Source organism: Panicum virgatum, chromosome 6N, assembly GCF_016808335.1.
Source record: "Panicum virgatum strain AP13 chromosome 6N, P.virgatum_v5, whole genome shotgun sequence".
Classification (NCBI taxonomy): Eukaryota; Viridiplantae; Streptophyta; class Magnoliopsida; order Poales; family Poaceae; genus Panicum; species Panicum virgatum.
In genome coordinates this window covers 6,751,101-6,770,505 of record NC_053150.1, presented here as the reverse complement: position 1 = coordinate 6,770,505, position 19,405 = coordinate 6,751,101, and the positions used below count along the sequence as shown (strand labels likewise).

Below are 19,405 nucleotides of genomic sequence, written 5' to 3'. Positions count from 1 at the left end.
AGATGATTGAATTTGTGAAAGGAACATATTGTTTACCGGTTTGGTACTCCACAGACTATTAAGACCGATCAAGGCAGTATGTTTATTTCAGAGGAATTTGGAGAGTTTGCTGCAAGTATGGGAATTAAATTATTGAATTCTTCTCCGTATTATGCTTAGGCCAATGGTTAAGCAGAAGCTTCCAATAAAGGGGTCATTAAGTTGATTAAAAAGAAAATTGAAGAACAGCTAAAGAGGTGGCATATGACTCTTAGTGAAGCTTTATGGGCCTACAGGATGTCTTGTCATGGAGCAACCAAAGTATCTCCGTATCAGTTGGTCTATGGTCATGAGGTTGTACTCCCGTGGGAAACTCGACTTGGTTCTAGACGAGTTACATTCCAAGATCAATTAGCAGCCGAAGATTATGCTACATTGATGAAGAATGAGTTAGAAGATTTGGCTGGGCATCGGCTGAACGCTCTCATCAATATCGAGGCTAACAAAGCTAGAGTGGGCCGATGGTATGATAAGAAAGTCGAAGCCAAATCTTTTGATAGGGGAGACTTGGTGTGGAAACTGGTCTTGCCGATAGGAACAAAAAACCCCAAATTCAGCAAGTGGTCTCCAACGTGGGAAAGGCCATATAAAATTAGCAGATGTGTTCCTGGGAACGCATACATTCTGGAAACATTGGAAGGAGAGAATTTTTCAGCACACTTAATGGCAAATATTTGAAGAAATATTACCCGAGTGTATGGGTAGATGCATAGCCGATTACGCAAGGAGATCGGTTGGTTTTGAAATAGCCGATATAGAAAATGTATCGCCTTTAGTGCAAAAATAAGAAAAGGCTTGATCGTATCGTAATGCGTTCAAGTATTTTTCGTGGCCGATATGACATATATCTCCCTTAGGTCAAAAATCAAATCCAAAACATATGATTCGGATTTGATTTGATTTTCTGATTCAATTTTGGGTCATGATGTGTTGATTTGTTCGGTGCGATAGTTGCAAGGCAGAAATTAGCACAAGAACAGAAACAAGTGAGGGGAAGCCAGTTCATTAATTATATTTACAAAAGAGCCAGATAGGCTGTTACATGCTACAACCTAATCTGACTCTGCCCTGAAGAGGTTGCTGACGACCCCCTCCAAACTCACGTCGGCGACGATGGCGTCGGCGGGAAGGCTGAGATCATCGACCAGCTCGTCGAAGGCGTTCCACGCCTCTCCCCACTCGGGGAAGACTGTCTCCCACTGCCGGTAGTCCGCCCCGGACATGGTGGACACGACGACGATGGCCCTGGAGGTGCCCGCATATTGGACCCCGTGCTCGGCGACCTCCATGACGCGAGACGGGACGTTCTGGAGGCGTGCGGCAACGGTGCTCCCCCTCGCGTTCACCGAGTCTATGGTGACTCGGGAAGCTTCCAGAAGGGTCTGGACCTGCGACTCCAAGTCTGGGAAAAGAAGAGTTTAGGGCAAAAGGATTTGGAGAGAATCACCAAAGAAGACATGGCCAGAGGACTTACTTGCGACCTTGGTGTCGGCGTTGGTGAGCTGGCCGCGGACGACGACTTGGTCCGTCTGCACCCGGTCGAGGTCGCGGTGGGCTTCGGCGAGTTGGCGGAGGAGGTCGCGGATATAACCCTAGGTACCCTCGTCTAGGGTTTGGAAGTTGGCGGGGGAACTCGATGGCGGCGTCTCTGCAGGGATGAGGTCAGATGGAAATCTAAGATGCAGCATTGGCGAGAGGATAAGTGCCTTACCCTAGGCGGGGACGGAGCGGCGGAGGAGCACCGGAAGATCCCTCACCGACGCGCTTGTTGCTGGCCATTTGATCAGATGGAAGAAAGGAGGCTAGGGTTTTTGGGGCTTGAGGAAGAAGAAGGCAAAGGGAGCTCTGGCCGATGAAGAGACTACAGTGCCGATGGGGTGATTTATAGCCCAAGACTGGGGAGATGAATCTTGTTGACCGAAGGGAGAAAATTGACCAGATATTTTGGCTTCGGTTTGGCAAGAGTTATCTTATTTTTAGAAGTCGTTTTTATTCCCAAGGATAGAATCATGCTTTGCTGTAATCGGCTAGGATTGTGTTAGCGTGGGGTATAAATATGAGCCCCGGGACTATTGTAAAAATTGATACACATCCAAACAAACAAACTTTACTCTACTTGCAATTTACTTTCTCGTCGGCGGCTTCGCCATCTTTTTGTTTCTGCGAGTTCTTTCGAGCTGATCAAGGACGCTTCACATTCGTGCGACTTGGTTTGCTGGTAAGTTTTCATTTATCGAGTAAATCTGAGCTTTAGCTTCCGGGCGCATCGCTGTGGCTTCGTTCAGATCTATTCAAAATTTATCAAATTCATCTAAGCTTTGATCTCGGGCGCATTGCTGTTTTCTTGTTTAGATTAATTCACAAACTATCCGGCTTAGTGATCTATTTAATCGGCTGTAAGCTCCTTGTTTATCACGATAAACCCTGTAAAGCCGATTGGATCGAATCATAAGCTTAGTTTTGTCCAGATCCATATATTCGTGGGTTTGTACATTATTACCCGGTACGTGTTGGCTTTAGACCTAGCCGTCTAGTTACTCATCGGCATCGGCAGCTCATTGCCGATCCCTTATAGATCGCTTTTATTACACGCTCATCATACCCGATCTTTTATCGTCTTCTGTATCGGCAGGACCTTGCCGATACCCCGCGTAAGAGTGATTCGGAAATCCAGCCGATACACTCTTGAATTTGTCGGTTTGCTGTTTTCTTATCAATTTACATGTCAAATTGACTGGCACGCCTTGGTTCAAATCAAGTGCAGTCCGGGCTTGGCGTACGGGGCTCCTGGGCTTGGTGTGTGATCATCTCGCGTCAACAGGCGGCTTGCGACGTTGCTCAACCACGCACAGACGCCCGATGAGGTCTTCGATCGGGAGGGCCTCCAAGTCCATCAGGGTATCGATGGAGATCGCCACCTGGGGCAGTTTTTCAGGGGTGACTTGGAGCATCTTGCGGACTACCTCAACGTCAGGGATGTCATCGCCGAGGATGCACAAATTGTTGGCGAGTCCGGTGCAGGGTTAAAATATCCGACCGGTTAGCGGTAACCGCTGGCCTACGGTTCCGGTTTACCGGACCGGTTTGACCGGTTACCGGTAGAAACCGGTTAAATTCAAATTTGAATTCAAATGGCGCAGTTCAACCGGTTCGTACCGGTATACCGGCCGGTTTGACCGGTAACCGGTCGGTTTGACTGGTAACCTGTCAAATTCAATTTTTTTTTTCTTTTTTGGTTTAAATTCAAATGCCCGCAAAGTATACTAAATAAATGTTTGTATAACATATTTTAGTCTAATTGAACCCTCCAACCCTCTTTTGTACTACTTTTACATTGTATTTGTATACTTTTGTATGCACGTTTTTTTTATTTAACTTCAAATCCCCGCAAACTATACTAAATGAACGAATTGTTGAGAAAATTTGACACCATTAGATTCGTCGCACCTTGAAGTATTTTTAGAATTTTTTTAGAAATTTTTCATTTTTTTGAATTTAAATTTAAATTTTGAATTTGGGCCGGTTTGGTACCGGTCCAAACCGGAACCGGACCGGACCGGTTTGACCGGTAACCAGTCAAACCGGACCGGTTCCCACCGGTAAGGTGAACCCTGGTCCGGTGATGCGCACGGCGAAGTCTTGCGCCGTCTCATCGTCCTTCCACACCAGCGTGGCGAACTCCCGCCGGAGCTGCTGCGCGTTGGACTCCCGGACGCATTGCACGCCGACGCGGATCATCTTGACAGCTTCCCATGCGGCCTGGGCTGTGCGCTTGCTGCGGAGCGTGGCCAGCATCTCCGTCGGGACGGAGTGCAGGATCGCCGCCATGGCGAGTCGGTCATCGCGGTACTTGATGATGTCGCCCTCCTCCGGCTCGATGGCGTACCAAATCCCTTGGGCCTCCATGTTGACCTGCATCAGCATAACCCACTCCTGATAATTGGTGCGGGTCAGGACGGGGTACTGGACCGTGGCGTTGCTGGTTTCCTTCACGGTCCGCCTGATGATGACCTCGGGTGGACGCCGACCACGGCGTGGCGCAGGCGAGAGGGAGGAGCGCCGGCGACGCGGCGGGGGTGTGCGAATGACCGCCTCGTGGCAGCTCTGTCCGCAAAGACATCACAGGCTGGGATCGGTAGCTCTGAGGCCAAATGTCAGCCGGAATTGCTCCGGCCAAGAGCACTCAGCTCTCATGAACTCTCAAGAACACAAGCTTGTGGATTGAACAAAGACACAAAGGTTTTTGTGCCGCATAACTGCGACGTTTTCTGATAAGCTTTTATTTATAGAAGCTAAAACAAACTAAAGGAAACAAGGGCACGTTCTCCACCTGCAGGCGCGCGTCATGATCCGAGGAATGCGTGTGCCATCCCACACGCCGGGTCATGCCGCGCGACGCGGACTCCACTCGCCACGAAGACATCGTGGCGCAGTTACAAGACGCACTCAGGCCGGTGAAGCCGGAGGCTGAGCTCTGCGACAGCTAATAGAGGGGGGGTACGGCTTGGCACCTGCAAGAAACAAACTTTCTAACTAACAGAAACTGAGAAACACAAGTTTACACGAGAGCTACGCTAATAGAGGGGGGGGGGGGAGGGGGTACGGCTGAGGTTTACTGGCTTTAATTTCTTTTTCATTCATACGATCCTAAATGGAAACGAAAGAAAGAGATTAGGAATTAAGTTAGTAATGGGATGGAATTAGAAGAAGAGTACTCCTACAATCAGCCGAAATCCTTGCCCGAACAGACCTAATAGGGCGAAGATGAAGAGTGGGGCTGCTGGGGTGGTTGTCTATTGCATGCCTCACTGCTGCCTTTGCTTCCTCCAGTCTACTATGAGCTCTCCAGCCATAGTACATTTTAACCGTGACTTCCTCGAGACAAGTGAGGTTTCTCAAGCTACCAAAGTCAAAGTTGTTGTAGGGCACCTTGACCGCCACCAGAATAGATTGAAGGTTCGGCATAGCTCCCTGGAGAAAGCTGCGGATTACATTTTCTTGGGCAAAGTACCTCAATCCGGGAAATGTACCATTATTCCCCATGACTTCAAAGGATAATTTTTGTGGTGACCACAATTTGAGAGTAAGGAGGTCTGGGAACATTCCAAGGATCTCTAGGTGCTGCGCATCAAGAGTCTCGACACCCAAGTCTAGGAGGCGAAGGTTTGGAAGAAGGGAGGAATTAATCCATGTTGGCATTCTAGGAAATTTTATACTTAGGACGATCAACTCTACGAGTTCTCGAGGGGGCACAAAGCCTTCCCAAGCTGCCTCATCAAACGATTCATCACCCGTTGATTCTTCACAATAATAATTAAATTCGAGGAACTGAATGTGCAGTTTTCCTAAAGATTCCACTAGAACTCTCTGACAAGTCCCATCTAACCAGGACATCAACACAATCCTGAGGACCCTCAGCTGTATCATCTTCCCTAGCTCTTTCATAAAGTTTGGTGACATGTTGTAATTTCTGAACTGTAGCTCTTGCAGGGATGTCAGGTTCCCTATCCAATCTGAAACTTCACATTCAATGTACAAGCACTTGAGTTGTCTTAGTAGACCAACACTTTGTGGCAGTTCTTCTATACCAGTATCTTTCAAGTCCAATGTCTGTAAAAGCATTAGATTCCCTGGCTGTGTTTAGATTCGTAAAATGGTGGTAAGAAGGGTCACATCGGACACTGTAGCACACTGTAGCAATTTTCGTTTGTTTGTGGTAATTATTGTCCTACCATAACCTAACTAGGCTCAAAAGATTCGTCTCGTCGTGTACATCAAAACTATGCAATTAGTTTTTTTATTTACCTATATTTAATGCTCCATACATGAGGCAAAAGATTTGATGTGATAGGTGAATAGTGAAGTTTGGAGAGAGAAATTTTGGAACTAAACACATCCCCTATTTCTTTTGGAAGCTCCCGTACTGATGTGCCCCGTAGTCCCAGAAACCTCAATTGAAGTAACATTCCAAGATTCTTAAGATCCCAGGAACCATATCCCATAAAAGCACAATTTTCCATAGCTAGACACGTAAAACTTTGAAGTTTGAAAGTGATGGCATCATACTAAAACGGCACAAGATGGCATTAAATGATCTCACGTGTGGCATATGCATGTTGTCTAGAGGGTCATGCTGCTGTACATCTCTTTTCTGGATGGCTAACCTACGAGCCTTGCTTTGTGAAGAGGTATGTTCCTCATGACTATCCAATATATTAATAATAAAGTTTTCTTCCTTTGATATTGAACAGATCATATCTAGAACCATGTCATGAACACGACAACCATATATCTTGGAAAGATTTCGTTTCTGTACTGGCTGGATCATGCTTCTATTTACGAGCTCATTGAAGTATCTTTCTCCAAGCTCATATAACCCTGTTTCTGATTCCTCCCTAACAAAACCTTCTGCTACCCATTTCCATATTAGGTTTCTTTTCTTGATTAAATGATCTTCTGGAAATGTGCATAGATGCAGTAAACAAGTCTTCAGATAAGAAGGAAGATCATAATAGCTAAACATCAGTATCTTTCTTGTGTTACGAACATCCTCATTTTCCCCATAGCCAAAACCAATAGAGTTGTATACCTTAGGCCAATCATGTTTTGGTTTACTTGCCAATAAACTAGCTATTGTAATAATAGCTAAGGGCACACCACCACATTTATGTAGAAGTTTTTCAGATACCTCGAGTAATTTATCATCAGGGTATTTTCCATTTCCACCAAATAATCTTCTGTATAATAATTCTTTTGAGCTATCAGGAGAAAGTGGTTCTAGATTGTGGATATCACTGGCCTTTGTAGCAACCTCGAAAATACGGGTAGTTGTGATTATTTTACTTCCATGATTACTATCCACCAAAGCACATCTTATTATTTCCCATGTTGTTATATCCGATACATCATCAATGACGATCAGGTACCTATCCACATGACAACAAAAGAGACATGAATTAGCATTGGGATCTACATTATTTGTAACATGAGAAACATGTATATCAATCACTTAGATCCATAATCTAAAACGAGGAAAAGAAAGATCCACATGCATCTGTTTCAATAGTTTTAACCCCAGTTCTTATTAATTTCACTTCGATATTGACATATGTTTAAGTATCAAATTCACTTTGGAATTTGAGTTCAAGTAGGTTTTTGTTGAATATATGTGCAATATTTGACCATGGGAAAATGCTTGCGTCTATGGCCCAAACGATTGAACACAACCCATGGGATACATGTTTGCTAGATCAGCGTGGTCTGGGCGGAGCCCCAAGGGGGCGCCGATGGCGGGTCGATGACGGTAACGCTGGAGTGGTAGACGTCGAGGGAGGACGAGGTCGGTGTGCGGCAGCAAGGAGGATGATGAGCGAGGCGACGGCAAGCGCCGGGAGGAGGGTAGAACGAGATGACATGGGCCCTTTTTGAACAGGTAGAGTCCAGTTTTGGCTACTCTGCTGGTTTACCATCTAATTTAGGAATAGCAGCCCTCCAAAGCTCTATTTTTTTGGATTGAATTATTGCCCTCTCTGATGTGGCTAGTTAATGTCAAGAGGGTGTGCCCTTGATCGTGATCCTCTTCATCAAGAGAGAGAAAGTTAGAGAGAGAAAGTTAGAGAGACAAAGTCCGGCGATCACCGCCGGCATGCTTCCTCGCGCCTCCAAAAGTAGGAGAGCCCATTCCCGGTCCTGGTGTCGTTCCTCTCCCCTACAGATGGGTTGCGATGCAGGGGGTGAGGCGTGGTACTCTGCCCATCGGCGGGATGATTGGCGGGTGAAGAACTCTCCCAATTCCTGGAAGTCTTCGATGGCACATGGTGTCAGCGAGCCCGATGTGGTGTGGGATTCGCCGCCCTTTCCTCCCGCCCAGAGACGCTTGATGATTGCCGCTCCATCCGCGGAGGATTTTCCATCGCTTGGAGGGAGCCTTGCGCAACCTCGCCCCCAGATTAAACCTTCGAAGGTTGGAGCAGAGCAGCAATCCCAAGGCTCTTCCATCCGAATGGGAAGAGAATCACAGAGTGGGATCGGGCGCAAGAGAAGAAGCGGTAGGCTCTGGAAATCAAGCAAGCCCTGTTTTCACCCCTGAGAGCGGAGGATGCGATTCAACAACCGACTTTGGTGGAGATTGATCTTGTGCTGTTGGATCTAGACCGTTTAGCTAGTAATCTAGATGCCTTGCTTGACAGTGTTGACTCCAAGGATCCTCCATCAGTTGCTGCAGAGGAGGCAGATGGGACATGCTCCACTGTCCAGAGGTTGACGATGAAGGCCCATCAGGGGTGTGGTGGGCTGGTTGGATCTGGCAGGCCCATTACGGAGGATTTACCCTTTGGCTTATGTGTCGAGGATCTCTTTAAGCATTCTTTCCACCTGTCTTCCTCCCAGGGATGGTTCTGGATCCAGAAAGATAGGGCTCTTGCCCCAGATGCTGAGCGATTCCCAGCCAGAAAAGGGGAAATCAGACGATTCGGGGCCTCATCAAGGAGAATCCAGTGGGTAGCTGCTCGGAAGATCGACTCAAGATCTTTTGCGGAGGTTGCAATGGACAGGAGGTTCCAGCAAGGATGCAATCCTCTCGGGTCGCAGAGGGGGAGATAGGAGGATCAGTGGTCGCAAGAGGGACGTGGTGGCTTCCCCAGGCAGAACTACAACCGAGATGATGGTGACCGCAAGAGTGGCGCTGACCGCGGCGGTGAGGTCCCCCGATCTGATGCATCACGTCAGGGTGGGCTGTCGGCGGGGGGTCAGTCAGTCGGATTTCATGGATTGGATGATTTCAACAGGGCGGGCAAGAGGCGCTTTGATGAAAGAGGGGATCCGCGAATCCTAGGAGAAGAAGACCTATGTCACAAGCTTGTGCGAGATCCAGACCGCTCCTACAGGCGTCAGATTCAGGCTACCCCCCAGCACAGGGATGATCGTGATGCTGAGAAGCTAAACCAGCCTCTGTGCTACAGGTGTAATCAAATTGGACATCTGTGCTCCGACTACAAGAACCGACCGATTTGCTACAATTGCAAAGACTCGGGGCATATGTCTGCTAATTGCCCTCAGATGAAAGTGAACAAAGGTCTGAAGTTATGCGGATTTGGTCACCCTGACCAGATGTTCTATAGTGTGAAGGTGCCGATGGCGGAGGAAGAGGAAGCCCAAAAATCACTGGTAGGGGTCATGATTATCAGGGAAGGTGTTGGTTCTTTAGAAAAAGTAACAACTGAACTGCACTACTTAATCAGCTCAACCTAGGATTGGAAAGTGAAGAAAGTTGCCAATGGTCGTTATGAATTCCTTGCTCCTTTCAAAGCTGAGTTGGATTTGTTGATTAAATTCACGGAGTTCCAATGTAAAGCTCGGACCTGAAAGTCTCTGTAGAGAGATCCTCTTTTGCTTCTGGCTCCTTCTCAACTCTGCTGCAAACTTGGGTTTTGGTCTACGAGTACCCTAAATGGGCTAGACAGGAAAGGACAGTGGAGGAGGTGGCTTATCTAATTGGTGACCCGGAGGTGGTGGATGCCAAAAGCCTCTCAGGTGATAGCCCTATAAGGGTGAAGGTCTGGTGCAAAGATCCTGCTGCAATCAATTGTTCAAGCAGTGTTTTCTTCAATGGTGCTGGCTACAAAATCACCTGGAAGGTGGAGAAGAAACTCAGACAGGGGGAGGAGAGGGACCCCCATGAGACCCTAGATGAAGGTGAAGATCCAGATGATGAAGATGAGGAGGAGAAGTCTAATAGGTACACCCCTTTGCTTGAGGAGTATGCTACTAGCTCATAGAATAAACCTGCTGGCGACTCTAGAGTCCAACACTCCCAATCATCTCAGACCAGTAGGGGTGCTGATCCACAGAAGCAACACAAACGGGCAGTCTTGGATCAAGACAGGGAGGGCGCACGGGTGGAGAGTATGCTTCCCAACAACACCATCATCTCTACAGCTCAGATGGATCACCTTCAAAGGTGCCCCCTGTTTCTCCTACACCTGAATTGGACCCAGCCTCCCAAAACCAGTCTCAACACGCAGGGCAGTTCGACATGGAGGTGGAGATGGAGCAATTAGAGGTGCCCCCTCAGCTGGACATGATCCCTAGCCAGCAGTCTGATCTTGGAGGTGGGGAGATACTGTCTCAGGACCTGTCTGCCCCTATCCCTGTCAGTGATCAGCCAAAACCTCCTAAACCTGCTCCTATCATGGCTATGAGGGCGAGCTCGAGATCCAAGGGGACTAGGATGCCTACACACATCAGAGCTGAGAAGAGAGTGGCTGCTGCCTACAGTGAAGGTAACATTTCATCCTTTGTCACTTTTCAATTCTATTGACAATTCCTCTTTGGACACTATGGCCCTTGATAGTGGTATCTGTTTGAGTGAGCTTCCTAATACCATTGACAAAAGAATACAGTTGCTGAAAGCCAGAGAAGTAGCACAAGCGGCCTTGGCAGCTGCTGCCAGCAATCTGGCTGATCAAGAAAACTCAATCTAGATTATAGAGGAGGAGGTAGAGGAGGAGGAATTCCCTCTCAATGAGGAACACATTAAATTGGTAGAGAGTGTGCTTGTTGAGGAGCTTATCCTAACTTCAGAAGTTGACCCTCTGGGCAACCAGAAAACTGAAGGAATGGGCAAAACTGATCCCAGTATTAGGAAATGAGGCTCCTTGTGTGAATATTAGAGGTTTGGGGTAGAAGGGGAGAAGGTCCCAGCTTGTGGAGATGGTCCATAAATATCAAGTGGAGGGGGTTTGCTTGCAAGAAACCTTGAAAAAGAATTTTACTGACAGGGAGCTTGCGAATCTTTACAGAGGCCTCCAATTCAATTGGTCCTGGATCCCGACATCTGGCCACTCAGGGGGGCTTCTTCTTGGGGTCAAGGAGGACAATTTGGAGGTGATTAGGGAAGTAAATAGATCTTTCTCTCAAAGTGTGCTCATTCGACAGAAAGATATTGGTTCCTGTTGGGAGTTGGTGAATGTGTACGGTCCTGTCATGGATAACAAAAAGTCTGACTTCCTAGGTAAAATGTATTTAGTGGTGGAGGAGGCCCATGAGTCGCTTCTTATCAGGGAGGATTTCAACTTAGTCCGAGGGGCTGAGGAGAAATCCACTGGGTAGATATCTGTTAGAGGGAACTGCACAGAATCGGGGAGGGGGGGTTATACGTGGTCCAACAACCAATCAATCCCCATCAAAGTGGTCCTGGACCGAATTCTGGTGACTAGTAATTGGGAGGCGTTTTTTCCTCTTTCCATAGTTCAAGTTCTTACTAGAATTGGATCGGACCACAATCCGCTGTTAGTGGACTCTAGAGATAATGTTAATTGGCGTTTAAGAATCTTCAGATTTGAACCCTCTTGGTTGACACATGACGGTTTCCACGATTGGGTGGTGAATAAATGGCCGCACAGAACTGACAGTTATATTTTAGATTATTGGCACAAGGTTTCTGGTTGTCTGAGGAAAGTGCTGAAAGGTTGGGGTGCTAATGTGGGTAGTGAACAGCGAAAGCATTAACAGAACCTTTTGCTGAATATCAACTTTTGGGATGAGGAAGCGGAAAAACGAGACCTGTCAGCTCAAGAATGGGCCATGAGATACTCCTATGAAGAGCTTCTGTTAGAAATCTACAAAGAAGAGGAGATTTTTTTGGCAGAGACGAGGAGGTGAAAATGGCTCTTAGAGGGTGATGCTAACACCGGCTATTTCCATGGGGTGGCGAATGGACGCAAGAGGAAATGTACAATCAAGTCTCTAGAAGAGTGGAGAGCATATCATATCTGAAACTGAAGAGCTGAAATGACATATCACAAACTTCTACAAAAATCTGTTTGGTAGTGAACCTGAATCAGAAATTCAACTTTCCAATGATTTTTGGGCTGATTCCAAGTTATCGGAGGTGGACAAGGCTTCTTTAATCAGACCCTTTAGCATGGAGGAGCTGGAGTTTCCTCTGAAGGAGATGAAAAGCAACTCCGCTCCTGGCCCGGATGGCTTTCCCACCTTGTTCTTCAAAGAATTTTGGGATCAATCTAAAGAGATCCTTATGGACATGCTCAATACTCTGCATCGGGGGGAACTTGACTTATCTAGGCTCAACTACGGAATTATCACGCTGATTCCTAAACTCTAGGGCGCTAAAATATCAAGCAGTTTCGCCCAATCTGCCTATTGAATGTCATCTACAAGATTATCACAAAGGTGCTCACGATCCGGCTGACTAGGGTGGCTAGTAAGGTGATCAGTGAAAGCCAAACTGCCTTCATCCCTGGTAGAAACATCTTAGATGGGGCGGTCATGGTTCACAAGGTGTTACACCACTTGAAGGTCTGAAATAGACGAGGCGTGGTGTTAAAATTAGACTTTGAAAAAGCTTATGACAAAGTTAGTTGGAGCTTTTTGCGAGAAGCGTTGTCCAAAACAGGCTTCCCAGACAAATGGATTGCTTGGGTGATGCTTGCTTTGTCGGGGGGTAGAGTAGCCATCAACTTGAATGGTGAGCTGGTTGAGTTTTTCAGAAGATATAAGGGGGTACGTCAGGGTGATCCCCTCTCTCCTTTGCTGTTCAATCTAGTTGCTGACGCCCTCTCAGGAATCCTGATCAAGGCTAAGAATAAATGAGTGATTTCGGGTGTAGTGCCGGATCTGGTTGAGGGAGGTTTGACCCATTTACAATACGCGGACGATATGATCCTCTTTATTGAAGACACTGCTCAAGACATTACCAATCTAAAGTTCATTCTCTTTTGCTTCGAAGAGATGTCTGGACTACGAATAAACTATAACAAAAGTGAGGTGTTTGTGATTGGGGGGGGGGGGGGGGGGGGGGGACACTCATCATGCAACATCGGTTGCCCAAGTTTTTAACCGCAAAATAGGTAAATTTCCTATGAAGTACCTAGGAGTCCCTATTGATAAAGATAGACTGTCTAAGGATAGTCTGAGTGGGCCTGCGAATAAAGTGGAAAAGAGAATTGAGACTTGGAAATGTGGTCAGTTATCTTATGGGGGGAAGCTGTTCTTTTAAACTCCTGTCTCACGAGTATTCCTAAGTACTTAATGGGCATGTACTGGCTCCACGAGGGTACACAACAATGTTTAGACACAGCGCGTGCCAGATTTTTTTGGCAGGGAGTTGGCAAAAAGAAAAAGTACCATATGATCAAGTGGGATGCGTTGGATAAGCCGAAGGAATTCGGGGGGCTCGGATTCATAGATACCAGAGCTATGAACATTGCACTTCTTTCTAGATGGATCTTCAGGATTGAGTGTGGAGAGGATAGCCCATGCATCAATCTGCTGTGGAAGAAGTATTTGGGTGATAACGGTTTCTTTCAGAAACGCCACAAGAATAACTCGCAGTTCTAGAAGGGGCTACATAAAGCTAAAGATTGGTACCAGTTTGGGAGGACACAACTAGTTGGGAATGGCAGAACCACTAGATTTTGGCTGGATGTTTGGTTGGGCGACTGCAGCCTGAAACCCCTCTATCCGAGATTATTTAACATCTGCTCTGACCAACAGTCTTTGGTTTGGGAGGTGGCGGAGAGAGGGTGGTGCCCTTGTTTCAGAAGGAACCTTGGTGAAGCAGAAGCTAGTGATTGGCTGCAGCTGCAAGCATCTCTTGGGCGCCAGGAACTATCAGACCAGCAGGATAGGGTGAGCTGGTCGCTTGAATCCAAAGGATCGTACACGGTCAGATCCCTCTACAGGTTTATGACCGACCCTGGCTGCCGAGATCAACGGCTGATTGATATCCGGAACACTAAATTACCACTGAAGATTCAAATTTTGCTGTGGATGCTTTATCATGATAGGCTCCAGACGGCAGTGCAGCTGAAGAACAGGAAATGGGATGGCCCATAGGAATGCAAACTTTGCAGAGTAATTGAGGACCTGGATCACTTGTTCTTCAGATGCCCCACTTCTCAGTTCACCTGGAGTTGGGTCAGAGATGTGCTAGGGTGGACATCCAGCCCTACATCATTGGTGGAGTTTTTCTCAGAGATGCCTCAGCCACCTAGGGGGAGGGGGGCACAACGCAGAGCTCTTATTTTCTTGTTGGCCGGGGTTACTTGGGTGTTGTGGAAAACTAGGAATGATTGGGTGTTTTCTAATAAACTGATCTCTTCTCCTAATGTGCTACCTCACAAAATAATCGGCTTTCTGCAGCACTGGATCAAGCTGAAGGCGACGAAGGACCTGATAGAGCGGGAGAAGACACTCGGAAGACTGAAGGAAGGGCTTCGGCTGATTTGCTGACAGTGGATATGGGAGAAGTCTTCTGATCCTTTCTTAGTTGATGTAGTTGTCTCCCGCTGCTGCTGCGTCAGCATTGCTTTCCCTGTTTGTCTGTAGTGTTCGCTCAGGTGCTTGGCTTCTGAGCCTTTTGTTGACGCTACTGTGCTGGTTTCACTAGCCTGAACTCTCGCTTTCAATATAAGCAGGACCATGACCAGGTCTTTGGTCTAAAAAAAAGCTCTATTTTTAGCTAGGGATGTACCTAGTCTTTTGAAGATGCTCTTAGTCATGCACCACTCACCATCTGTCTTACTATTACTATTATGGTTCTTTTTTAGCCTGTACATTAATCCTTATGGGACGTGTTAGAAAATATGGAATTAATTTTAAAATTTCCCAAAGAAACATAAACATCATGCAATTAATTTGGTAGACTCTAATGATCACTTAATAGGATCTGTGTTGATTCTAAATTTCCCACATTGACATTTTGAAAATAGTAAAATGCACCGTGGGCACCTGAACTTGTAGCGCTGTGTCAAATAGGTCCATGAACTTAGAAACCAGACATCTAGCCCCTCGAACTTGCGAACCCGTTCACCCCAGTCCAGTTTTGCATGGCACTGTGCAGCTGTGATTTGCTACAGTGACCCCATATTTGCTACAGTAACCGCGGTTTTGTTTTTTTCTTTTCTAATTTATTTCGGCTGAATCTTTGAAAAATCATAACTCTTCGATACGACATCGGATGAAGATGATTTTTATATGAAAATTGTAGCCCTCGACGAGATTTACAAGTTTCTAGTTTTGAATTTTTTTCATTTGATGATGTTAAGGTGCTCAAAAAATTATATAAAATTACAGCACCATAATAATCGCGTACTTTTGCTTATCGTATTAGAAAATTAATATATTTTTTGTTTGTTGTCAAATGAAGACACTTTGTATACCAAAATTTTAACACTTTTAACGATCTAGATTCTTGTAGTTTTGAGTTTTTACATTTGAAGTTGTTAAGATATTGATAAAACAGTATAAAGCCTCAACATCTTTCGCGTACTTAATATACTGCTTTATACTGTTTTATCGACATCTTAACAACTTCAAATATAAAAACTTAAAACTATAAGAATCTAGATCTTTTAGAGTGCTAAAATTTTAGTATACAAGTGTCTTCATTTGACAACAAATAAAAAAAATATATTAATTTTCTAGTGCGACAAGCAAAAGTACGCGATTATTATGGTGCTGTAATTTTATATAATTTTTTTGAGCACTTTAACATCATCAAATGAAAAATTCAAAACTAGAAAGTTGTAGATCTCATCGAGGGCTACAATTTTCATATAAAAACTATCTTCATCCGATGTCGTATCGAAGAGTTATGATTTTTCGAAGATTCAGCCGAAATAAATTAGAAAAGGGAAAAACAAAACCGCGATTACTATAGCAATCCGGGGTCATTGTAGCAAATCCCGGCCGCACAGTACCATGCAAGCCATGCAAAACCGGGCTGGACCTGGGGTGAACGGGTCCGCAAGTTCGGGAGGCTAGATGTCTGGTTTCTAAATTCATGGATCTATTTGACACAGCGCTGCAAGTTCAAGTGCCCACGATGCATTTTACTCTTTTGAAAAATAATATAAAGTGATCCCTAAAATTTGCATTTGTCTATGATAGATAAGCTAAAATTCTAAAGTAACTCTTTATTTTGCATCTAAATTACTAACCTAAGATATTATTTAAAATAAATTAAATGGCCTCTCAAGTTTACATCCAATTACCAACATACGCTATTATGAAAATATAACCATAAATTATACATCTATATGCTTCTAAATTATATTACCTTTTCTACTACTGTCAATATTTAAAATAACCAATACAAGCAAACGTACATATTGTGTGCTACCATGTATATCATGGAACAAGCATGCGTGAGCAATAAAAGTTAAATGACTATAAAGTATGTGCTTATTATAAATTACCGACTTAGACCACTGTTAATACATAATCTGTATGTGCTTATAAATTACCCACTTAGACTACCATTGCACTAGTACACAAAAAACAAACTCCATGTAAACATACATGCATGTTGTAAGTTGGATGCCACCATGCAAATGAAGTATACAGGCAATTTCCATGAGGCTCTTTACCAATTTTTTTTATGGGCTCTTTACCAAATTTGATGAGGCTCATTGGTGAAAACTTCAATGGGAGGTAGCTTACTAATAGAGAGTTGTAAATCTCTTACGTACCTCACGTCCTCGAGTAGTCCACGCACTTCGTCAATGAGCTGCTTTTCGTCAAATGTCACCATATTGGAATTCATATATTTTTCCTTGTCAAGTTGAAGGAGAATTTCCTTGAGAACTTTCTTCACATCAGGATTACGACCCACCGAAACAAAGGACCTGCGAACAAATTGCCATTGGAGTCTATCATACACTGCTTTCGCAAGAGTTGTTTTACCCAAGCCTCCAGGCCCAAAAATGGAGAGAATCTTGAGTTGGCATTTTGACGCATCATCGTCGTCACCATCAGTGAGCCTCTTGATGATGTCGTCCATTGGGCCTTGGATACCAACAATCTCCTTCTTATCTTTGTACAGAGCCAATAGGCGAGGGTCAACCGCCGTAGGTGTCGGCACAGGTGAAGTTGTGCCAACACTGTCGGCGACCCTGTACCGATCACGCCGGTTAGCCACTTCCTGGACTCGGGCCTTGATGTCCCGAATTGCAGTGGCGATCTGACGGCGAGCCTTTGTAACGAACGTGGCACCATTTATGCTATTTCGAGTGATTTTGGTGATTATATGATAACACAATCAATGTGACTAATAGTTTTATTAAGTGAACATTTCTAGATCCCAGGGATAAAGTAAAAAGGCCATGCAAAGCAATACATGAAGAAAGAACTCAAAGAAACGTTGAATTGGATGAGTTCTGCAGAAAACAGGAGCACTGGAAGAACCGATGCATGCAGCATCGGAGCATCCGATGGTTGTTGGAAGTTCCGACGCCCTGGCATCGGTGCAAATCTGAGCACCAAATAGAGATCAAGCGAAGACCAAGTCAAGATAGCCAAGTCACCGGTTGAACCGACAGCGTCAAGCTAGGCGTCGTTGCATTGGATGTACTATGTTCCAGAGACGATGTCAAGCACGCAGGAGCCAAGTCTTCAGCACCGGTTGAACCGGTGGTCCATCGGAGCAGAGCACCGGTGTAATGACGTCAGCAGAAGAGAGAAGTCCAACGGCTAGTCCAGTTGCTGTTGTGACCGGTTGAACCGACCCCCATAGCATCGGTTCATTCGATGGTCTCTGGAGTCGCTGCAACTGTGTCAGCAAGACAACGGCTGCTTCAGTTGTTGTGAGTGACCGGAAGTTCCGACGCCTCTTCACCGGAAGTTCCGATGCCTACGCAGAATTGTGCCAACGGCTACAAACGGCTAGTTCGACTTAGAGTCCTATATATATGTGCTCCCCCGGCCATTTGAAGATTGCTGAAGTTGCTAGAAGTCATACACACACCCAAAAACACCTCCAAGCCATACAAGAGCTCATTGATCATATCCTTAGGTTTTAGCACTAGCTTTGTAAAGTGTGAGTGCTAGATTAGCTCTTGAGTGAGTGAACAAGTAAGGTTGAGATCCTTGTGGCTGGTTCTAGAGTGAACCACACTTGTATTACGGTGCGCCGGCCCCTTGGAGCAATTGGTGGCTCGCCGGCAAGTCAACGACCCTCCGGCTTGGTGTGGAGCGGCGTCGACGACATTGTGCGGGGGACGGAAACCCCTCCTTCGTGGGCAATCTCCCTTAGTGAAGATCGGGATCAAAGTGACCGTGGTTGTATTCACAGAAGAGACTTGATTGCCGGGAAGCGATACTCTTCATGAGTGCTTCAACAACGTGGACGTAGGGGCGCCTTTGTGGCAATCCGAACCACGGGATAAATCCTCGTGTCGAGAGTTCGCTTCCTCTCATCTCTCCATTTAAGCTTCCGCATTTCATATTGCAACTTGTGTGTATTTACTTTCTTAGTGTAGTATCTTGCTAGGATTGGCTATAGGTTGCAAAACTCTTTTGGGATGAGGGTTTCACACTAAGGTGAACCGTAGTTGCACATCTAGATAGATTGATCTAGTTTAAGTTTTGTGCAAACTAGTTGGAGCCATAAGTTAAGGTTTTAATAATGCCTAATTCACCCCTCCCTTTTTTAGTCTAGAGCACCCGATCGCTTTCAGCCTTGGCCTTCTTGAACACGTTTGCCATCTTCTCCATGAGCCGCTTGAACCAGCTATGCTCGGTGAGCTGATGGCCGACGACGCGCACTAGGAAGGAGTCAACAATGTCATCGCCGTCGAGGAGAGCTCTCTGACTTCGTTTGCCCAGTGCCTGACCTGCTCGTCGAGCTGGTCCCGTGGCACCTCCGCTACCTTGCGCAGGGCAGCGTCCATGCTGCCCAGCTCTCGCTGGATGGACTCGATGTCTTTCATGACGCCCGTCTGCAGCTTGAACTCCTCCTTGAGGAGCTCGCCGAGCATGGGGAGGAGGGAGCCCAGGGCCCCCGTCGCCACATTCATGGCTGGTTGCAAACCCTGTGTAGCCCATGAAGTCGTCGTCAGATCGATCAGCTAAAAAAAACAGCAGCTTAACTGTTGATGAAGTACCTAAATTCACAGTGCAAGAAGATCCAGTTTGCTTTTGCCACAGGGTGTATACGTACTGAATTCTCTCACCTTGCGACTGCGTGGAGAGACGCCGGCAGCTTGAAACGGATGCAAGAGTAGCTGGACCAACTTCTTGTACTTTGTTCGCTGCCAAGTGTTTCGGCTGAGAGAAATAAACCAGAGGGGGAGTTTGTAGTGTTTCCTTTATACAGTGGGTCAGTGGCTCATTCGCTGTCTGTTGTGCATTCCAACAGGCCAAGCAAGTGGTGATGCTTTGCTTTGCTCGCTGTCTGTTTGCATTCCAACACCAACAGGTCAAGCAAGGGGTGATGCTAGCAAGGGGTGATGCTTTGCTTTGCGTTGCGTGTCCCCAATTCACTTTTATCTTCTTTTTTTTAGATTAGAGTCCAGTTGTGCTAAACAGTCTTGGGACGCTATTGCCATTATTAATTTAGGCTTAC

At 45.9% G+C, this 19,405-nt stretch overlaps 1 pseudogene; it reads right to left on the bottom strand.

Annotated features, from left to right (window-relative positions):
• Positions 1–1,091: 1,091 nt before the first annotated feature.
• On the bottom strand, positions 1,092–18,868 carry LOC120677859 (annotated as a pseudogene).
• Between the last annotated feature and the right edge of the window lie 537 nt (positions 18,869–19,405).